The following is a 23784-nucleotide window of genomic DNA, read 5'->3' as shown; positions in this document are numbered from 1 at the left end:
GCAGGAAAAGAAACTGTTTAGCCTAGTGACATCCTTTAGGCACCTTTCAGGTGATGGGTTAGCCCCAGGGCTCACTTCTCAGATTCTGCTGTTCTGAGGGTGAGATTGGGGCCTCCTTTGAGGCCAAACTCCCTCATCCACCTGTGGTTCTGCGGTCCCAGGAGGTGATGACAAGGTATGGCCTCGCTTCTCACCTTCAGCTTGAGATTCGGGACAGGCTAAGAAGCCATGCTATAATTCCTCAGGCAAAGGCGGGTCACCCAATGGCTATAGTTATACAGTGAAGTTAGTTCCCGTCCCATAGTCACCCCCCTCTGCTGATTTCAATATGAGGTTTAAATAAAAGTTGCCCAGTTCAACCCCAGCTTATGTGTCTACCTCTTTACAAATGTAAGTGTGATTAAATCCTAGAGTATTTGTTATTCACACATTCCAGAGACATGGGATACATCTAAATCAACCTTATATCTATATCTATGGGTTATATGTAATGAACTCATACTCAAAGCAAACCCATTGAAATTAATGGACTGAAGTGTATGAGCTAGACAGGTTATTGGAAACAAACAGGAAAGAGCTGTAATTGGTCGGGAAGAGAGAATCGGCTGGTACGTCTCCAAGCTGCATCCCCTTCTCAGAATCTTAGTAACATACAAAAGAAGTGAGGATGATAATTGTATGGAAATCCTTACAAAGAAAATGTATCGGCTTCTATTTAGGGAAGAAAAACAAGGCTCGCAGCAAATAGATTTCACATCTTCAAAGCTTTCTGCCAAGTAAAAGCAATAATAAACAACAAGAAAACCTACATGACGACAGTAAAGCTAGTTATCATTCTCTCTATATATATCTCTCAATCTCTTTCAGCCTGATTTACCTGGAATAGATACAAGTTAATACAGTCCAACAGACCCTGCTCAATATTAATAAAACTTGGGAACACAAAAAATGTTTTCTGATATGTATGTTTAGACTTCGTGAGTGCTAACAAACAACAGAGCAATGGTAAAATTCAGTTATCGTTCTTACTACTTCCGGCATAACAACTCACAGCCAGTTCTAACAGACATATTGTTCCTAAATGGGAGGCGTCAACAACAAGCAATACAAGATTGGGGAAGGAAGCTTTCTCAACAATGTTGCTGTCTTTACACTAAAGAGGGGCAGAAACCATGGTTATGGTATCTTATCATCAATACTGGTCAACACATAGCTTTCATTAGATTATAAATTTCTATATGCACCTTGATAGATATTTGATTTTGGTTAACACAACAAATGCTAGTTACAGGTAGGTAGCCATATTGCTCTGCCGTAGTCAAAACAAAATTTTAAAAAATCCTTCCAGTAGCACCTTAGAGACCAACTAAGTTTGTTATTGGTATGAACTTTCGTGTGCATGCGAAAATCTGAAGAAGTATCTGAAAAAGTGTGCATGCACACGAAAGCTCATACCAATAACAACAAATGCTGAATTATAACACCTCAGGAACTGTAAAATGGTTCCCTTTTGCTTTTCCATTATTTAAACATACTTTGCAAATGTCAGTAAAACAAAGATGGAAGCAATCAATGATTATCAACAACATGTTGCGAGATATAACTCCAGGAGACAACTAAAACAGTGATAAAATTATAGCTGAGTGGCTCCTCCTTTCTCTCACTTCCCCCCACCCCACCCCCACATATTAATCCTTCTAGACATACTATTGTTACTTTGGGATGCCTCCTTTTTATGAGCTAATCAGCATCTCATCAAGTCAGTTTTTTATCTGACTTTGAATGACATTCTAATGGCTTAATGTCAATTCACAGTAAAAACTCGATTAGCAGAAGGAGAAAATAGCAGTGAATTAGAGTATGTGGGCACTGTCTTTTGCATTTAAAAATAACTGCAAGGAAAATGCTGTCCGTCCATCATCGTCGTCCCCATACCCTCATATTCTTGCTTCTGTGAATCACCAGAAGAACCACCAAACATTGCATTTAGCAACTCTATGGGAGGTCAGTTTGATCTCACCTAAACAGAAGACATTCTTCCCCTTTACTCCTGCATAGGGAGTTGAAAATGATCCATTGCTGTTAGGCATCAGGTCCTACCTGTGGTATAGTGTGGTATAGTGATTAGAGTCTTGGACCAGGACCTGGAAGACTGGAGTTGAAATCCCCATTCAGCTATGGAAGCCAGTTTCTCAGATCAAACTACCTCACAGGGTTGTTGCCAGCATAAAATGGAAAAGGAGGGAAACCATGTATGCCACTTGGAGCCTCTTGGAGGAAAGGTGGAATATAAGTATAACAAAGGAATGTAATGTAATGTAATTATTTTATTTTATTTTTATTTTATTTTTTATTAAAGATTTTCTTGATTTACAAATGTGTGTGCAATGTCTCTCTCGTATTTTTCCATGTAACATTTTTACAAATCAGTTGGTTGTTGAGACATTAGGAAGAGAAGGGGGAAAGAGGTGGGGAGACAATGTTTCTATTTTCCTTAATATATGTAGGGTTTGGTGTCAGCATCGTTTGCGTAGGTTCTCTGTTGTTCACTTGTGTTTCTTTGGCGGTGAGAGGTCAGGATTGGCGTAGGGTGTGATTGTTCATTTGTGGTTGGCTGTGGTGATCTTTGGTTTCCTGCGTGAGTGGGGTGGTGAGTGTTTTTGGTCAGGTTAGCCATATTGATTTGTATGCTGTTGGTAAGTTTTTGTCATTGTCTTGTTGGGCTGTGTGTGTGATGAAGGGGAACCATATGGGGGTGAAGGTCTCTTCTTCTGTTTGTCCCCGTGTTAGTTTTAGGTTGCTGGTTAGATTTTCTAGTAGGGCTATTTCCCATACTACTTGGTACCACTGGTCCATGCTTACTCCTGACAGGTCTTTCCAATGTCTGGTTATAATGTTTCTGGCTGCTGAGAGTAGATGGGTTATGAGTTCTTTGTGTTGTAAGTGGGCATTATTGTCTTGGAAGATGTTTAGTAAGACCAATTCTGGGGTGGTTTCTAGCACTTGTTTGGTTATTTTACATATTTCTCGTATGGTTGCTGTCCAGAATGTTTGGATTTGGGGGCACTCCCACCACATATGGAAGTATGTGCCTGTGGAGGTTCACCCTCTCCAGCATTTTGGTGAGGCTCCTGGGCGTATTAGCGCCAATTTTCTTGGCGTTAGATACCACCTGTAGGTTAGTTTTAGGGTGAGTTCTCTTCGTTGATATGGATTTAAAGGGGGGTTTAGACCACATTCTGGTCCATTGGGTGGGGTTGATTTTGTATCTTACGTCCTCCTCCCATTGTTTTTTGATTGTGTCTAGGGGGTTCGTGGGATTCTTTAGTAGTATTTTGTATATCACGGATACTATCCCTCTACCATGTCCCTTTGTCATTAGGATAAGGTTTTCGAAGGTTGTCAGGGGTCTAGTTGCTGCTGATTTTACTGTTGGGTTGTTTAAGAGGGCATGTAATTGGTGTTATGTAATTATCTTATGAGAATAACCAGGACGCTGGTGCATGCTGTTCAAAAGTTCCCACAGTGCTCCTCTTTGACATCTGCTGTTACTGCCCCATAAGCAAAAACAAACCAGAGTCTGTCTTGACACTTCATCCCAAGGTTCGCTTTCCCTCCCTTGTTCACATGACACATTAAGTTAGGCCACCACACTACATATTCACATTAAACCACTGTTTTAAAACAAACTAGCTTAAGTTTACAAATCCCATGATGAAGGTATTAGCATTCCTATTTTACAGTTCACATACTGGGGGTACAAAGCCATAAAGTTTTTTTTTGTTTTTTTAACCCACATATACACATCTGTATCTCAACAATGACAATCATAGTTCTTTCCTAAAGGACAAATAAACTAAATGGAAATGCAGGAAATATGCTTAGCAGACTCTGGCCTTTATGTGTCAGATGGTCATAGTCTACTGAAAGTGAAACACCATGATCTATAGTTATTTCCCGTAATACTTTATCCATGTCCTCCTACCAAGGAACATACAATCTGAGCCAAATCTCAGTAGATCTTAAGCACTTGGATTTAATTCAGTTTAATCATTTTAACGGGGTGGGGGGGTATAAGTGTATCCAAGTACTTCAACTTAAAATTGTTTGTCATTGTACCAAATACTTTCAGTAACAATATCTGAACCAAAATATTACATTCATAATGTATGCTACTTCAACACATTCTGTCTATTAGGGATAATTCTATTCTTCTTTGTTACTCCTTTTACATGTTTGATGTGCCTCAGGTCTCCTTGCTTTCATCAAAATACAGTAATAATTAATGTTCCTTCTGCCATCATTAAAATGAATTCTGAGCATAGCTTTTTACAGAGTGGGTTGGGTAACACAAGCCATCCCATTGATCAGGGATTTGGGAAACAAATAAGAAGAGTGAATCTACATTTCAGATCTATATCCAAAACTCATTTTTGCACTCAATGTTATGAATTTGGTTGCAAGAGGAATTTTTTAATTATTATTATGAAAAAGTTATACAGGAGACAATACAAAATTTACATTAAATGAAGCTCCATTAAAAAAAAAGACTAAACTAGTTGAAGGAAGCCAGATGGGTGGGGTATAAATAATAAATTATATATAATAATTATAATTTTCCCCTGAGTGTTCATACAGCACCTAACACATTTTCAGTATTTCACAAAAATAAGCTACCAGTCAAGACAACAGGGCATTTTTAGATTTATATCTCTAACAAGTCTTATACAGATACTTTAAAAATATGTGCTCCAACACATACATAATCCTTAATAGTTGTTTTATTTCCCTAAAATAAGATGTCACCCATTATGCACATAATAACTTAATCTGAAATGTAATTATGTTGCAGTTCTAGGAGAAAAAGTCATATGAAGGTTAACTAGATTCAAAATAAGCTGGTTCTCATCAGGGAGTTGCACTTGATTCAATTACATCAATTGATTTAGCAAGCTTTTTATTTTTTTATTTTTAAAAATGACAACAACCCCCTCCCCCCAAAAAAGTCTAATACTTTAAGCAAAGGCAATTTACTGAAAAGCATAAACAGTGTGATTATGGATATGATGCCTGGCAAACCCCAGGGGAAACATATTCTGTGTTCTGTGCATGAGCAGAGAGCACCCTCACATGGAGGGGTCCCTCTTGGCTAAGATACGAATTTCCTCCTCCTTGGCTCAGCACACATTCAAGTATTGCAATAGGCTGTTACATGGACATGGGAGGGCTGCAGGTGTTTCCTAATCCCAGTCCAGCACTTCTATTCCACTTGATCAAGAGCAGAAACTTCAGGACTTGTGCAACTTGGCAGAGTAATGGGGACAGGTGAGTGGAGTGTACACTGGTAGCAAGCAGGGAGGAGAAAGATTACTGATAAGGAACTTTCTATATATGGGTGTTCTGCCTCCTATGAGGAAAGGATGTAGCACTTGGGACTTTTTAGTTCAGAGAAGAGGTGATCAAGATGGGACATGATAGAAGTTTATTAAAATTATGCACGGTATGAGAAAGTAGATAAATAAACCTTTCTCTCTTTCTCATAATACTAGAACTCATGGACATCCAGTGAAGATGAATTTTAGAAGATCCGGGACAGAGAGAAAAGAAAGTGCTTCTTCACACAGCCCATAAACTATGGAACTTGCTCTCCCAGGAGGCAGTGATGATCACCAAACTGAATGGCTCTAAAAGAGACCTAGACAAGTTCATGGAGGATTCCAGCCATGATAGCTATACTCTGCCTCCAAAGCTGGAGACAGTAATGCTTCTGAGTACCAGTTGCTGGAAAACATTGGGGTGGGAGGTCCTGCTTGTGGGTTTTCTACAGGCATCTGGCTGGCCACCATGAGAACAGGATGCTGGATTAGATGGGTCTGGATCAGCAGGCTCTTATTACAAATAATCAGAGCAAGTTACGCTTTGTTCGTTCTGATGCCCAGAAAGATACATGGTACCACATGGTGTCAAAGCGAGGGCTACAGCAGTAGCAGTGCTTCCTGCCCTCACTCAGGCATCTTGTTGACAGGAAGCTGAACTTGTGTTGAAGAAAACAGCTCTGACAGTAAGAGTTGTTCGACAGTGGAACGGACTCCCTCAGAAGGTGGTGGACTCTCCATCACCTTTAAGCAGAGGTTGGCTGGGCATCTGTCATGGATGATTTAGCTAAGATTCCTACATTGCAAGGGGATGGAACAGATGAGCCTCGAGGCCCTTTCCAACTCTACAATTCTATGATTCTATGAAAAATGTCACCCACAAGCGGCTGGGTATTTGATTACCACTACCAGTATACACTGCATAAGTCTCCATATGAAAAATATTATTAATTATAAGATATATTATACCTCTTTGCTGAGGCTTTTGGGTGGAATTGAAGTAATAAAGCCAGGTGCCTAGTGATGTGTTGCCTGCTGTGTTGTTATGATCATTTGAGGCATTTTTATGTGATGTTTTGCATTTTTATATTGCAATGGTTATTATGATTTTGAAGGGAATTGCTGGGTAAGAATCGTTGGCTGATGAAGGGTGAGTTCTAAGTGGAAGCAAATAAATAAAAAACAAATAAACTATGCAGTCCCCTGTTATTATCAGACCTTTCCAAACACCAATTTGCTTCAACCCTTCACACATTTGTATTGTAGGAAACTTCGCATTTATCAGAAAACGATAAAAATTCCAAGGGTTCCTGGATCTATAATTTTTATGAAAAGAATTGTTTGCTACAGGAAGCTCTTCTTTTTCTGCTGTAACGAAATCAACAGTCTGATGGCACTGAAGTCCATCAAATTTATTATGGTGTAAGCTTTCATGGACAATGAACTGTGGTACACAAGAGTTTTAGGAAAGATACCTGTTAGGCAAATTATGACAAACTTTATATATTTTAGTTACATAATTGCTAGACCACCCTTCATAAAACCAAGTGGTTTACAAACATTATACAAGCAATCTGGAAAACACCATTAAAATTATAAAACCTACCCCCCCAACCCCCCCAAAGACACCAAATTTTTGAAAAGCCTTTATGAACAATAAAACAAGGCAGCAGCAGGTCCTAATAACTCTAAGAACTTGGGCTATGTAATTAAATCCCACCAAATGCCTGCGTATAAACAGATGTGTCTTAACCTGGCACTGGAAGGCCTAGCGATGAAGTAGACACCCACACCTCTAGCTAGGACAGAATTCCTAATCCAGATTCTACTGAATGTCCCACACAGCAAGCCACCAGCGGCAGCAGGACAAATAGGGTCTTCACTTGCCAATCCTAGCACATATATAGAGGTGCTCCGTCCAATGCGCTTACAGTTTAAGGCTTTATATGTCCAATACAGAACTTTCTGCTCTACTTAATTTTATCTGATTTCATACGCAGAATATTGCCTGACCAAAGTATTTTCTCTCTTTGATCAAGTGTTTTATTTCCTTATAAACAACTAAAAGGACTGTCACAAGACACTAGCACCTTAAACTTAAAAACATAATAATTCTATGTGTAAAATACACAGAACGTGTGCTATGCAGGCACCCCTCATTCTTTCCAGTAATGTAGGTTGACATTTTCTTTTTTCTGCTTCACATGCAGCACACTCATGTTTCTTTTATGCAATGCAGCAGGGCAGCAATAAAAGTGTGTAGGTGGTAAACACATGCAGGAACTGGATGATTTGCTGATTGCAAAGCTTAGTTTGCTTTCTGAGTGTTCCCAGCTCTCCCTTCCTCCTATAAATGCCATGTAGGAATTAAAATTATTCTTGATCTCACTTCAAAAACCATATCAGGTGTGCTAAAGAAGCTTAACAAAAGGACTGAAAGAACCCCTTATGATATCTAAAGAAATCATTCAATAGCATGATATATTTCTGGCAAAGCTAAGAGATTCTGCTTATTTACAACAAAAAAAGTCAAGAAGTCTGTTCAATGACACTTTTCACTAAACAAAAACTTCAGAATGTAAGTAGGCAAAACTAATTCTCTCAGGTCAAGTGAATCCCAATATGGGGGCTGATTCATCAACCTCCCTTTTTTCTTTCCCTTTTAAGTGTTACCGGTAATAAAAACAAATGATCTCATCATTGCCTTGTGGGTATCCCAAACTGTTAACCTTGAGAGTTCTCACAATCCACTTTTCTGATGTGAGAGCACACACTTCAACATCTGTCAGCACTTTGACTTTCCAGCCTAGCTTGATCTGGGGTTGTGGAAAATAGCAACCACATTATAGCATTAACTGCAGTGTATAGTAAGATATAAAAAGCACTGAGAACAGAATTGGGCAAGTGTTCTCAGGCAGTGTTCAGAGTCAAAGTTGGGACCATCATGAACTCTAAGGATATGTAATGGAGAGGCCAGACAAATCTTAGACTAATGGAGAACAGCCAGAAAAGAGGAGAACCACTGTTGGGATTTTCCATTCCACCTTTAGTTGCAGACATGGGATTACTATGTGTCACATGTCTGTTTACATTCCAGCACAGTTTGCTGGCGTTGCTTTTGCTTTTGACTCTCTCTCCGAGGAAACGGCAAAGAGAGATGACATGTTTCTTTGTCTTGATTTATGTTTAATAAATCCGTAGCTAATAGTATGTATTCACAAGCCTCAGCCTCATCTGTTGTGCAGTTACACTGCTAAGTAAAGTGTGCCCAAGTCTGGGAGGCTTGGGTCACTGATTAATGTCGGTGCCAGAGGTTGACAGCTGGAAGGAGACGATCCAGCTGGGGGCTAGCCAGCTGGCCTTTCGACTCCCGGATGCCAACAAATGCAAGGAACAACTGCACACCTAAACAATTTTAGAATAATAATAATAATAATAATAATAATAATAATAATAATAATAATTTATTATGTGTACCCTGCCTATTTGGCTGGGTTTCCCCAGCTATTCTGGGGGACTTACAACATATATCAAAATATAATAACTGAAGAAGTGTGCATGCACACGAAAGCTCACACCAAGAACAAACTCAGTTGGTCTCTAAGGTGCTACTGGAAAGAATTTTCTATTTTGTTTCAAAATATAATAAATCATCAAACATTTAAAAACTTCCCAATACAGGGCTGCCTTCAGATGTCTTCTAAAAGTTATGTAGTTCTTTATCTCCTTGACATCTGAAGGGAGGGTGTTCCACAAGGAGGGTGCCACCACCAAGAAGGCCCTCTGCCTGGTTCTCTGTTGACCACGAAGAGTGAATGCGAGTTTCATATTTAGTTCTGACAAACCAGAGACCCTTGCCTGCCAGTCTATTGGGGCTCCTGTCTCTAGGAATTTCTGCTCCTCACTCACCTGAAGAGGTATCCAATTCAAGATCTCATATTGCAATGCATGCCTCTTAGATCCTTGCCTCAGCTTTGAAGATCCCTGATGCTAGACCTACAACCCCCGCTAACCACCACCTATAGTCTCAGCCTGCATTTTTTAGGTGATATGCTGCACCATCAACACACGTACCAGAACATTCTGGCACTGCATCTAACAGAAGCAGCCAAGATGTTCAAAGGTCCATCCTTCTTTTAAAAAGCTCAACAACTCTGGTCTCTCCCACTAAAAAAAAAGCTCAACAACTCTGGGGAATGACAATGGGTAGATCACTACCAGTTTTATTATACCGGGAGTAGATCGCAGTCTCCAGAGAGTTGTATGTGCCTGCTTTAGACAAATAACTTTCTCAGCACCCCACCTGCAACATAGCAGTGGCCTACATGACAGACTATTTTAAGGATTAATGAAGTAATATATAAGAAACGGTTTGAAAACTTTGGAGATGCATTAGATTAAACATTTTGGAGAAAGGGTAGGATAAAAACTGAATGAATGAATAAATAAATAAGTAAATATGCTATATGAAGATCACAGTATTTGAGATTATGAGATCATATCAACTTAAATGACCATGTTACTGTTGCTATAGTCCTTTTCTCCATTACAGTACTGTTAAAAAATAACATACTATAATAAATATACTACCCGTGCTGTCCTAACCTCATGTAAAAACATCTCCAAAATATCAGTCACATCTTACCCTGAGAACAAGAATGTGGATATACACAATCAATACAGACACATTAGTTAGGTGTATTTTTTTTAATACGCTTTGCTTTGTGGCAAGACAGATTCAGATACAAGCCACTAAAATAAACATATTTATTTAGTCCCATCAAGCAACCTAAAGAAAAACAGCAGCTAAATCCATTACCTGCCTACAAATTCATATGAAATTCAAAAATATGTATTTGGGAAATCAGCATTATCAACGTGAGCTATAATTCCAGCAGGTTTGTAGATTAGAAAGCTTGTAAATATTTATCAGTAGAAAAAGTTTGCAGAATTTTATTTAAAAGCATTTCTAACCCTCTTAATATTTTTAAATTTCTAAATGTTAAGATACAGTATAAAGATTTTAGCAGAATGCGCTCAAGTTTCAGGCCGCAGTGTTTAAAACTTTCAGAGTAGGAATAAACTGATGTATTATGATAATAATCCTTGGCTTTTCCTCACTTTCACTTAGATTCAAGAGAAGAATACCATGGACAAATTTTCAGCATAATCCTCTGTTACAACTGATGTGGAGATTGTTCTGGCAGTTTGTACACTACTGTCAACATTAATTGCTAAGATTCAGCCAGTGCTGTTCTAAACATAGCCATGATTAACATTTTTAAAGAATCCGAACACTCACAGGTGGAAATACTTCATCCACCCACCCTCGAATACACATGGCAATTTTCAAGGAGGCTGTATTCACTAGATATTACAAAGAGGTAGCAGTAGCATTGTCTTAATTTTCTGGTTCCAAAGGGAAATAACAATTCTTCTGAATGTTAAGTGTGATCCCAACACAAGTATGACAAGATTGTTGTTGAAAGACTACAGCAAAGAATATATTACACACAAACATATGCAACAATGCCACAATGCATGTTTTAAAAAGGGAAAAGAAAATAGAATCCAATTTAGGAGCATTAACTTGACAGTGGCTGAACAGCTGTAGGAGGGGGCATGTAACTTTCTTCCTACTCACCATTTCTCCACTCCAAATTATGCCGCAAACATCTCCCCCCCCACACACCACAGCATTCAAAATATGTATTTAAACATATCTGAAGCCTGTAAGGTGGAAGAGACACTGGAGAAAACTTAGGAGCCAGGAGGTGGTGAGCATTTTAAACGTTAAACTGTTACTAATCTCCCTACTCATCTGATCTAAATTCCCCCTGCTCTCAAAGCAGCTTCATTTTTTTCTATAAAGGTTATTGGGACAGTATTACACATACGCATGAGGATTCCTTAGTATCTGAAATGAAATTAAATAGAAACTAAAGTAGTAACTCAGAAGGAAATGTATCAAACTACCATCTTCCTGGGAACGAGAGTCTCTCTCTAGAAGAACTGTCCTGAAGAACTCAGCTGAAGCATCTGGTTCCTGTCCCCCATTTCAGCTCTCCTTCGCCTACTCCTCCCAAAGTTACTGATAGCTTATCCATTGAGCCCTCCGGTCTGGTCTGCCAGGTCAGTCCATAAAAAGTCCATGCTCATCCGCAAAGTGTAGCTCCTCCTGAGTTGCCCACCTGACGCATCTCCTCCACTGTATCAGCGGAACTCACCTCAGTGCACCTGCTGTTTGTTACAGCAACAGCTAACCTGGCATGTATTACCATGATTTGGATGGGTGAGTTGGGTAGCCTTGATTCAACACACTTGTGCATATCTGGAACAGCTCCAAGTTAGATGGGGGCATGGAGGTGGCTGTTGCTATTGTCCACAGAAGCACCATCTTCTTCACCAGGAAATCTCTTGATCTTGGCTTGGGCTCGAGGGGCCTGAACCAGGTATTGGGCCAGAGAGGCAGACTAGGGATGATTTACTAGTTGATTTTTATTTTATTTTTTACTTACTGTGAATCCAGTTCACCTTGCATAAATTGTCAATCACATAGTTATTTCAAGTGCCTCCTAACCTGGGCTCAATTAATATGTTAAGAAGTGGGATGGCAACAATTGGTTCCTGCCTCTCAGGAAAGTACAGAACCTCTGATCACTTAGTTGCTTTCCTTGACAGCATCAGCTGCTGGATGGGAGAGGGCACAGTGATTGCACAGGAAAAAATATGATCAAAGCAACGTTATGTAATTGGAGTTACCACAGCGTTACCATGGTGACGTGGAGGCAGATGAAAGGAAGGTATTTAGGGGCAGCTAAACCCCACCTTCATGACATATTAACACAGCCTCAGCAACATCTCTTAATTCCAGCAGCCCCTACTTCTTATACCCATAAACCCCTACTACTTTCCTCAGGGCGATTAACAAATTATCAACTAAAATAGGTCACAATCCTAGCTTACAAGAAATGCCACTGATTATTTGTTTCCAGCTTTGACAGTTTCTATTTTCTTTTTGGCATTCTTCCCTTCAATTAACACTTCACCAACGGAAGTACTGACATGGTACCTGTCATTTTCATTTTTTTATTATGCCTCTTATATCCATTATTATCCACCATTCATTTTCATCCCTCCCCAGTAATTAGATTTAACAAAAGCATTTTAGGTCCCCCCCCACCATGCCCAATACAAGGTTAACCATCCTCATCCCAATGGTAATCTCTATTAAGTGTGGAGGTTCCATGGCGATCACAGCACACTGGGGATTTTAATGCTTCTCTCACTAAATTGTAAATCTCCCCCTCTAAAAATGCCCCACCACATGGCAGCTGGGTTTGAAAACAACCTCATATTGGATCCAAAGGCATTCTGGTTTCAAGTCTAAATGATCTGCCAGTGTATATTTGCTTTGAAAACAATTATACTGAGGAGTTGATCTGCTGGTGTATCTGGACTAGTCTCTGTCATTGCATTATTCCACTCATATTCCACTGCTGTATCAGGACTTCTGCCAAATCTTATTTCCCCTCTGTTGGGTTAACTCAAGTATACAATTGCTCTGTCCATCAACATGTGTGACTACTTATTTTGCAGATGTTTTTGAAAACAGCCCCCAAGTAGCATCTCTAGATCTTACATATTTTCATTTATTTTATTGTTAGAATAATAAGAGAAGCTATTTACAGCATCCTAAAGTCTAAATGATTTCATGGTGTTTGTATTTGCCAGTTTTTCATAATAATAAAAACTTACATATTTTTATGAGAGAGATTAATTTCTCTGAGCTGCAAATTTAAGCTCAGCATGAGTGATCATGGATGAATTATAAGTCACATGTAAGAGTTTAAGTACTATTGGGGCTATGCTGACAGGGTCAACAGAAGCTGAGAAAATTGCTATATAATTTCCCCCCATTCTTTTTATCTGCAAAGTGATGGCAGAAAAAAATTGCACAAAAATATAATTTCTCTGCTTTAAATAAAGTGCATATCAAATTGGACTTAGTAACGCTTAACACTGTATCTGTGACATCTCTCTGATCGCCGAAGAATTAATGCTTTTGAATTATGATGCTGGAGGAGACTCTTGAGAGTCCCATGGACTGCAAGAAGATCAAACCTATCCATTCTTAAGGAAATCAGTCCTGGGTGCTCACTGGAAGGACAGATCCTGAAGCTGAGGCTCCAATACTTTGGCCACCTCATGAGAAGAGAAGACTCCCTGGAAAAGACCCTGATGTTGGGAAAGATTGAGGGCACAAGGAGAAGGGAACAGCAGAAGACGAGATGATTGGACAGTGTTCTCGAAGCTACCAACATGAGTCTGACCAAACTGCGGGCGGCAGTGGAAGACAGGAGTGCCTGGCGTGCTCTGGTCCATGGGTTCATGAAGAGTTGGACACGACTAAACGACTAAACAACAACAACAACAAGTTCCAAATGGTTATGAAAACTATAGTTGAAAGAGATGCAGTGCACTATCCAACCCTCATGAAGAAACCTCTTTTGCCTCAAGCAGAATAAACAAGCCAACTTTTTTGTCAACTGATAAGGAAAGATAACCCACTACCTGCCTTAGTAGATAATTTCAGTGTCAAACAGATCTGCAGTTGTTCTGAAATTATGCTCTTGTGCTTCACAGATGGGGGTCTTAGACCACCGCCCCTGAGCTTTGTATAGAATAATTAACTATATGCAGACAGCTAGATCAAACATCTCATAAGGTGGAACAAGTGATGTAGTCAGGTGTTGACCATTATAAGACGTTCAAAGTCAGGTCAGATTCTTTGGCCTAAGTAACACACGGCATCATAAACATTCACATGAGATAAATAAAATAGGGACCCTTTAATTACAGCATGCAAGGAAATGATGTCATGCTTTATGACGGATTTGTCTTTTCCATAGTTGATGATAAAACCACTAGATATAGATAATCAGATTGGGGTAAGTTACAGGCTAAGTTTTAGTAAGGCATGGGAACTGTGGTATTCATGACAGTTTTATCCCATTGTTTTTGTCAACACACATGGTCACACACAATTCCTTGAGTTCCCAACATGTTTCCTCTAATACCAAACATAGTGGTTCAATGTTTACAAGCTCAGAATCAAAAGAAGAGTTGTATTCTGACTATGCAGTGGTTTCTTGTGCAGTCGCAGCAGGTGGGGGAAGGTTTTCCAAGTTTCAGCAAAATAGTAGTTCAAAAATTTGAAGAAAGGGAAAAGACCAAAAAAAGGTTTAGCACACTCAAGTGGCCTCTAGGGGATATACAGTGGTACCTCTGGTTACAAACTTAATTTGTTCCGGAGGTTCGTTCTTAACCTGAAACCGTTCTTAACCTGAGGTACCACTTTAGGTACCATTGCTACAGCTTTTCACCTTGCAGCCAGCCATTTGGAGAGACCAGGGAATTATGTCAGAACACTGTTTATTGATTATAGCTTGGCTTTCAATACTATCCTTCTGGACATTCTCATCGGAAAGTTGAAGGACCTGGACCTTTCTTCTAACATCTGTGATTGGATTAAAGACTTTCTGAGAGACCGGTCACAAACAGTGAGGATTGGGCCTATTACATCTACCTCCCTGAAGCTCAGCACTGGCACTCCACAGGGATGCGTGCCAAGTCCATACCTGTATTCATTGTATACATATGATTGCATTTCATCTGACCCATCTACTTTAATTATTAAGTTTGCTGATGACACCACCATAATGGGTTTAATTACAGGTGGAGACAAATCTGCGTACAGGGGGGAGGTCCAAAAGGTATCCACATGGTGCTCAGAGAACAATCTTCACCTAAACATTGGCAAGACAAAGGAGATGGTGTTGGAATTTCAGAGGAAGAGAGGGGAGCTAGCTCTGTTGTGTATTGGGGGCTGTGCGGAGAGAGTCTCTTCCTTTAAATTCCTGGGAGTCCATCTTAGTGAAGACCTTACTTGGAAGGTCAATACAGCCCACATGGTTAGGAAGGCCCAATAGAGACTTCATTTCCTTAGGGTCTTGCGAAAGAACAATGTTAAACAACAACTGATGATTTCCTTCTATCGGTCCACGATAGTAAGTGTTCTCTCATACTGGTGTGGTACGCTGGTTTGACAGCCATGGACAGAAAGTCCCTATAGAGGGTGGTGAAGACAGCACACGACATCATGGGCTGTCCTCCGAGTCTGCTAGACGTCATCACAGGAGACCGTTGCCTCAGAAGAGCGAGGAACATTCTCAGGGATGACTCACACCCTGGCCAGCACCTTTTAAATCTCCTGCCCTCAGGCAGCAGATATAGAAGCATGATAAGCTGCAGCAACAGGTTAAATAACAGTTTCTACCCATGGGCCATAAGGTTGCTGAATGGAAGACAGCAACATTGCAGCTGACGTTTGGGGTTGGTGGTCATACGAAAGCACATAGAGTGTAACAAGGACTGAGAGATAGTGGGGGGGAGGGGGCTCATTTAATCTCACTGTAAACATGTGGTACAGTGACAATAAAGTATTTCTATTAATTTTCTATTTCTATTTAGCTAATGGGGCCTCCCGCTGCTGCCGCGCCGCTGCCGCACAATTTCTGTTCTCATCTTGGGGCAAAGTTCTTAACCCGAGGTACTACTTCCAGTTTAGCAGAGTCTGTAACCCGAAGTGTATGTAACCCGAGGTATTTGTAACCTGAGGTACCACTGTATGTTGAACACAAATGTGATTGACTTGGAGAACAAAAGCAAAATGGAGAGAGGTTGGGCTTGCTCACGTTTGTTAATGCATGTAGCATCCTGGATGTGGGGTGGGTGGTGTTGGGGGGATATGTACCATGAGGTTAAAAAACACCCCACCAAAATATACATGGAGGTTTCAGAAAAGGAAAGAGGCGCTGTCACAAATCTCTTAAAGGTCTGGCTATAGGGCTCCTGTTTGTGTCTGGGTGATGCCCTAAACAGGACCACTCCTGATGGACACACTGCAATATTCCACCAAATACTAGTTGTGGGGAGTGGACAGTGTAGAAGGGTTTATTGCAGTCACATCCTGTTTCTGGGCTTCCCAGAGTTGTCTCGTTGGTTGCTGTTGGTGTTCACTTGATATTCCAGGCAGAGGGAGCTGTCCACTATCATTAAAATTAATTGAAGGCTTTGCTTTACTATAATATTTTAATATATGCCACAGGGTCAAGTATTTCCTATAGTCACCTGATGCACCAAGACCTAACATACAAATATTCCATGTAAAGTGCTCTCTATATTTTTCTAGGTTCAAACTAATAAGATAAAATGAAGTACAGAAATCACATTAGAAATAGTATTATGGGAACACGGAAAGCTGCACTACATTGTGTCAGACCACTGTTTCATCTAGGTCAGTACTGTCTACCTGACTGGGAGAGGCTCTCCAAGATGTCAGACAGAGGTCTCTCCAAGCCCTACCTGGAGATGTACAAGATGGAACACAGGACCTTCTGCATGCCAAGCAGATGCTCTGCCCCTTAGCTAGGGCCCTTCCTCCATCAAACAATGCTGAATGAAATGGATTTTATAGACCGTCAGCTCTTCCCCCCAACATCTCTCTTGACAGTGGTGAAAGTTCCAAAGAGAGGAATCTTAAGAAGGAATTATATAATCAATTCTGTTGACCCATTGTTAGCCCATTTGCTGTAGATTCAGTCACTGCCATAGGCATCAAGAGGCTGGCAGCACATACTGTGTAAAATGTCATTCGGCTTCACTGTCTCACTTGCTGTGCTTCATAGAGCAGAAAATTAATCCTGACAGATTTGCAGGAGGAGCCCTGTGATTTACTAGATTTTATATAAATCTTCATACATATGGCAGCAAAATCATATCTAATAGCTTCCAAGAAGCTACCATTTAGATGTGCCATACATTGCTTCATTTCAGACATTTTAAGTACTCCACTCTTTCATTTTTTCCAAATCAGATATGCTCATCATCAGTTGTAGCTTTGAAGTAGGTTTCCAGGCAGACTGATTCATTTCTGCTAAAATAGTGCTACCAGCATACCTACTCTGTAAGCAGCCTGGAAATGTTCCCAGCATTTTTGTAGAGCAGGGCTGCAGAAATCCAGGAGCATAGCAACAACAGAGTTCCTAAAGATTTGGTGTTGGTGTCTAGGAACGTAAATTGCAAGCTTTGTAGAGATGGCAATCATAGATAAATATTTGGTGTTTTAAAAAGATACAAAATATTTAAAACTGAATAAATAAATAATATGGGCATGACAAACACTTATCCATGAAGTCATTGAATTGTTCGTCTCTATCTAAACTGTAAAAGCATTTATACCATTGATTGATTACAATAATCTGCAGGGGTGGATACAGGCTCATACTAATAAGAAGTCATTTACAGAAGTAGAATTAAAAACTGTATTACAAAACATACTGACTATATGGCTTTAACTACGCCAAGTATGGCATTTCAATAAAAGAGCAAGTACCTAAACCTCTTTGAACTGGTAATATTGGAGGTAGAGAATACCCAAAAGATTTGGCCTCCAAAAATCTATAACATCTTGATTGAAGCAACTACTGAGATAGTGACAGGGTTAAGTCAAAACAGGAGAAGGGCATTGGAGAGGAAATACTACTACTACTACTACTACTAATAATAATAATAATAATAATTTATTTATACCCCGCCCATCTGGCCGGGTCTCCCCAGCCACTCTGGGCGGCCTCCAACAAATATCAAAATACAATACAGAGTCACAAATTAAAAACTTCCCTAAACAGGGCTGCCTTTAGGTGTTTTCTGAATGTCAGGTAGTTGTTTATTCCCTTGACTTCTGACGGGAGGGCGTTCCACAGGGCGGGCGCCACTACTGAGAAGGCCCTCTGCCTGGTTCCCTGTAGTTTTGCTTCTCGCAGTGAGGGAACCGCCAGAAGGCCCTCGGCGCTGGATCTCAGTGTCCGGGCTGAATGATGGGGGTGGAGACGCTCCTTCAGGTATACAGGACCGAGGCCGTTTAGGGCTTTAAAGGTCAACACCAACACTTTGAATTGTGCTCGGAAACGTACTGGGAGCCAATGCAGATCTCTCAAGACCGGTGTTATATGGTCCCGGCGGCCACTCCCAGTCACCAGTCTAGCTGCCGCATTCTGGATTAATTGCAGTTTCCGGGTCACCTTCAAAGGTAGCCCCACGTAGAGCGCATTGCAGTAGTCCAAGCGGGAGATAACCAGAGCATGCACCACTCTGACAAGACAGTCTGCGGGCAGGTAGGGTCTCAGCCTGCGTACCAGATGGAGCTGGTAGACAGCCGCCCTGGACACAGAATTAACCTGCGCTTCCATGGACAGCTGTGAGTCCAAAATGACTCCCAGGCTGCGCACCTGGTCCTTCAGGGGCACAGTTACCCCATTCAGGACCAGGGAGTCCCCCACACCCGCCCGCCTCCTGTCCCCCAAAAACAGTACTTCTGTCTTGTCAGGATTCAACCTCAATCTGTTAGCTGCCATCCATCCTCCAACAGCCTCCAGGCACTCACACAGGACCTTCACCGCCTTCACTGGTTCTGATTTAAAAGAGAGGTAGAGCTGGGTGTCATCTGCATATTGATGAACACCCAACCCAAACCCCCTGATGATCTCTCCCAGCGGCTTCATATAGATATTAAGAAGCATGGGGGAGAGGACAGAACCCTGAGGCACCCCACAAGTGAGAGCCCAGGGGTCTGAACACTCATCCCCCACCACCACTTTCTGAACACGGCCCAGGAGGAAAGAGCGGAACCACTGTATAACAGTGCCCCCAGCTCCCAACCCCTCTAGCCGGTCCAGAAGGATGTTATGGTCGATGGTGTCAAAGGCCGCTGAGAGATCCAGCAGAACCAGGAAACAGCTCTCACCTTTGTCCCTAGCCCTACTCTAGAGCTCTGGAGTAGTCTGGCAAAAGAAAACCCCTCAAATTGATTTTCACACAGATGGTTTTGTATTGCAGTTTAACTGGCTCACATGATGGGCACAAAATCCTATGAATGCTGGAGCAGAGAGGCATGTATATTCACTTAGGGAGGAAATGCCCTCTGGTGGTCTTGTTTTGGGACAAAGTTGTAAGAGAAATTATTAAAATAGAAAAAAACTTATGTCCCCCCTCAAGTTTTTGTTGTTTTCTAATTTTGCTTTCTGGTAAAATGTATGCTTGTTGCACACAGACTGGCCATTTTAGAACTATTAAAGACTACTGCTGATGTAAGCTTAGATCTCTGGTATTTCAAAAATACAGTTTATAACCATTACAAAAACTAACCCACCAAATTCATTTATTCAATGAATAATCAAAAGCAGACTAATTTTTCTCAGTGTGGCACAACTTTATTCTAAAAGAGACTCTGCAGGATCCCTGTATCATGGTATACACACATCTGAAATGATGATTAATTTTTAACATTTTGCAACACCTGCTTTTTTCAACAGTAGCTTCTTTATAACATGCACACACCACCAATGTGTATGTGAAACTAGACAGTTTTTTATGTCGTGGCCTTGATTATTTATTAAGGATTATTTTTCTGATTATGCCTTTCCAATGCCACATTTTTTTACTTTAGAAAGAACTCCCAGTGTCATGTCAATAAACTTGAAAATGTATTTTCAGTTCGACCATACAAAATCTATCCAAGGCCCATATTCACAAGTGTCTTTGTAACACTGAAAACTTTAATCCAAATACACTGCCAATGCATTTCATCCTATCCATAAGATGGCAAATGGGAGAAGTGAAATGGTTTTGCTATTTTATGTCAAACATGTTTTCAATGAATAAACAAATTTACAAGCACTTCCCCCCCCTTAAAATGTATATAGAAAAGAAGGGCAAGCAACGGTTGTTGGCACTCACTGGGACTAACAGGGCAGAAGGCAAGGAGATCAATAGTAGAAAGAGTCAATGAGAGTTGGAGCCAACTATTTCTAATTTCATCGCCAATCTTTTCTCTGTTGAGTTAGGGGCAACACAGACCAAGGACATGGAAGCTGACAAACAGTGTTATCCCATGCACTGGCAGTAAGAAAAAAAGCAGATGGGTAGAGTCTGGCTAATGGCAGATTGAAGGTGTTGGAACAGTATCCCATTCTCTCAAATGAACCAGCCTCCACCGAGGGGAAGAGAGGAGGATCTCACCTAACACAACCCAAACAAAGTACTACAATCCTCCTTGACATTCCTAGTCCCTATATACCACTTTTTATTGAATATTCTGCAGGGTTTTTTTGCTAACTAGAATGTTTGCAGAATTACAACTCTAAGGGCTTCTTGCTTGGGAATTGGTTATGCTCTTACCTTGCAAGGTGACTGAGGATCCCTCCCTCCAACACACCTTTTCATTATTTTTGTTCAGATCAGGGGTCAGCAAACTTTTTCAGCAGGGGGCCAGTCCACTGTCCCTCAGACCTTGTGGGGGGCCGGACCATATCTTGAAGGGGAAAAATGAATGAATTCCTATGCCACACAAATAACCCAGAGATGCATTTTAAATAAAAGGACACATTTTACTCAAGTGAAAACACGCTGATTCCAGGATCGTCCACGGGCTGGATTTAGAAGGTGACTGGGCCGGCTCCGGCTCCCGAGCCTTAGTTTGCCTACCTATAGTTTAGATCAAGAGAGCCTTACTGATGCTCTGGTCAAATTCCTGGGACAGAATTCCCCTGGAAATGCTGCTATGTGGTTGCATAGTGACATTCTCAGGAGAGTTATCGGAGACTAAAAATGATTGCTTTCAGTCATTTTGAAGTTTTCACAAAGTGGATCTGGGTCAAAGGTATCTTACTTGCAATGCAACAGCAAAGATCCTGCAACATCCTGCAAATGCTTCAAAGTATTTCCTTGTTTCTGCATAGGCACAAAGCTTCTCCTTTACACCACATGCACCACCACTTTCTGCCATCTTCCCTATTGTTATGTTTCCTAAAATGAACACTTAATAGTTTCTTGTTTGTAAAACAAATCCATTGCCCTGCCAGTCAATCCGAAACTGTTCAAGTGAGACCTTGACACCAGTTCACAGGCACTGTGCAAAAAAGAAAGAAAGGGGAGAATAAAGAAGTCTCCCTCAGGAGGCTGTGGACTCTCCTTCCTTGGAGGTTTTAAAGCAGAGGTTGGGTGGCCATCTGTCACGGATGCTTTAGCTGAAATTCCTGAATTGCAGGGGGTTGGAGGAGATGACCCTTGGGTCCCTTCTATGATTCTAAGAAAGATGCCTTAAAGAACTATGCTTTTCTCTATAGGAACGGATAGCTGGTAAGACACCCAAAAGCTGTTAGCATCTCAGCAATTGACTGCTATCTCACAAGGATTCTCTCCAACTATGGCTTTGAACAGTGATTGTACAGAAGGAACATGGAACACTGCTGGTGCTACTTCTATATAATCTTTCAGAAATCAAATGTAAACTGTTTACAAGGTGTTAGCAATTTCTACCCAGTATCAAAGAGTTGGCCTGGAATTTATAGTCAGTTTAACATAATAAAGCACATGCATATCACACAGTTCTCTCAGTTGTCCAATACTGCATGGATTAGGACTATGTATGTATGTATATATATATTTACAAGTGAAAAATTCAAACCAAATTCAGCTTATGCCCTATTAATTTTCAGAAAGTATAGATATGAAACATTTGCAGCTGACACAGATTGCTCTTCAACTGCCCAACACAGAAGGTAAGACATGGTCATAGAATTTCCAGCTGCTGGCATACCCAGAAATAATATCCAGCAACAATGAAACATCTGGCTAGTCTGTCAGCAACATTAGTTACAGAGAGTTCTGATGACACACATGTCACTACTTGCCACCTCACCTAGCTAGTTTGTTGCTGCCATATATATATATATTTTTGAAACAGTGTGTCTGCAGTCTTGCCGGAGCTACACAAGTCTATGCAAAACTTTGTATTTACACTCCATGATTCAAATCCAACTGTTCCATTTGCAGGTTCACTTCATTTACATCTGAACTGTGATCCACATATTAGAAAAATCAATAAAATGATTTTTTCATATTTTTGAGACCAGAGCGTACAAAAATACAGAATTTATTTGAACATCACAAAAGTGAATACAGTAAAACAGCATTCTTATGGAAGGCACCCTATTGAAGCTTGCTGTGACTATGTGTAAGAAGTAAGAATAAGAAGTAAACATTGTTCTTCAACAACAACACCATTATTTTCTACAACATGTTGAGGTGTTTTAAGGTTTTTGTTTAGCTTATCATTGATTTTAACAATAATTTGAATGTTATAGCTGTATTTAACTGATATTTGTAGTTTTACTCTTTTCATACACTGCTTTGAGATTTTATTACAATCAAGCATATATAATTTTTGTGTGAAAGATAAATAAGTAAAGCTTACAACAGTTCATGGCAACCCACGACTAAGACATGTGGGAAGGAGGCTTTGTTGGCAAGTAACACCTGTGCTCAGAGGTCTGCACCAGTTGCTGAATTGCTGCTGGGCCGAGTTCATATTTCTATACTATTGACAACCTGTAACCAGTTGACTTATGAGATCACCCTACCCCATATGTGCCCACTTCCACAGTTTTGATCAGCAGAATTGGCACTACTACAGGTGCCTCATAGTACCTGTAAGAACTTGATCATATAAGACCCAAATACTTTAAGGAGTGCTCCTTCCAATAAGTTAAGATCTGCTGTGGGGGCCCTGCTGATAGCTTTGCCATTGCATTAAGCTCACAAAATGGTGACTTGGGTTAGGGGCTTCTCAGTGGTGGTGCTCTAGCTCTGGAATGATCTCTGCCAAGAGATCTGAGTTGCCTTCTAATTGGCTAGTTACTGCCAGAGTTTGAAAATGTATCTCTTCAGGAGGCGATATTCTGATATGATTATGGTTTTAGCAAATTTAATGTTGTGGTTACTACAGTAGTTTGCATGTTTTGTAATATATGGACATGCTACGCGTTGGTCAGTTACTGGAATATTTGTTGATGGACAGTCAATAAATACAATTTTAAAAATTAAAATAGTAACTAAATAACTGCAGTCTCCAAAAACGTTATAGATTAAAACACTTCCAATTTTAAAAATGTAGTTTAAAGAGAGATTATCACAGCACATTCCTGATCCATTCCTTTGCCCAAAAGATATGAACAAAGTATTATACAATGCTTTCTGCATTCTCTCCTTAGAAATCTGCCTACCTTGAGGGCCTGCAAGCTGTTACTTCAGTATGCACACATATTCTTCCCTGACCTAAATTGCAAGAGACCAACTTCAACAATCGTTATGTGAAAACTAATTCTAAACACTGAATAGCTCTAGCACACTCTGTAACTAGAATGGCTCTTCAGAAGTAAATCATTACAGATGCATTAGGAAAGCTGCCAGAGTAATAATTACAGAAGTATGAGGTGTCATATCAGCT

Source organism: Lacerta agilis, chromosome 7 (genome assembly GCF_009819535.1).
Source record: "Lacerta agilis isolate rLacAgi1 chromosome 7, rLacAgi1.pri, whole genome shotgun sequence".
Classification (NCBI taxonomy): Eukaryota; Metazoa; Chordata; class Lepidosauria; order Squamata; family Lacertidae; genus Lacerta; species Lacerta agilis.
Note: the sequence above shows the minus strand (reverse complement) of the source record.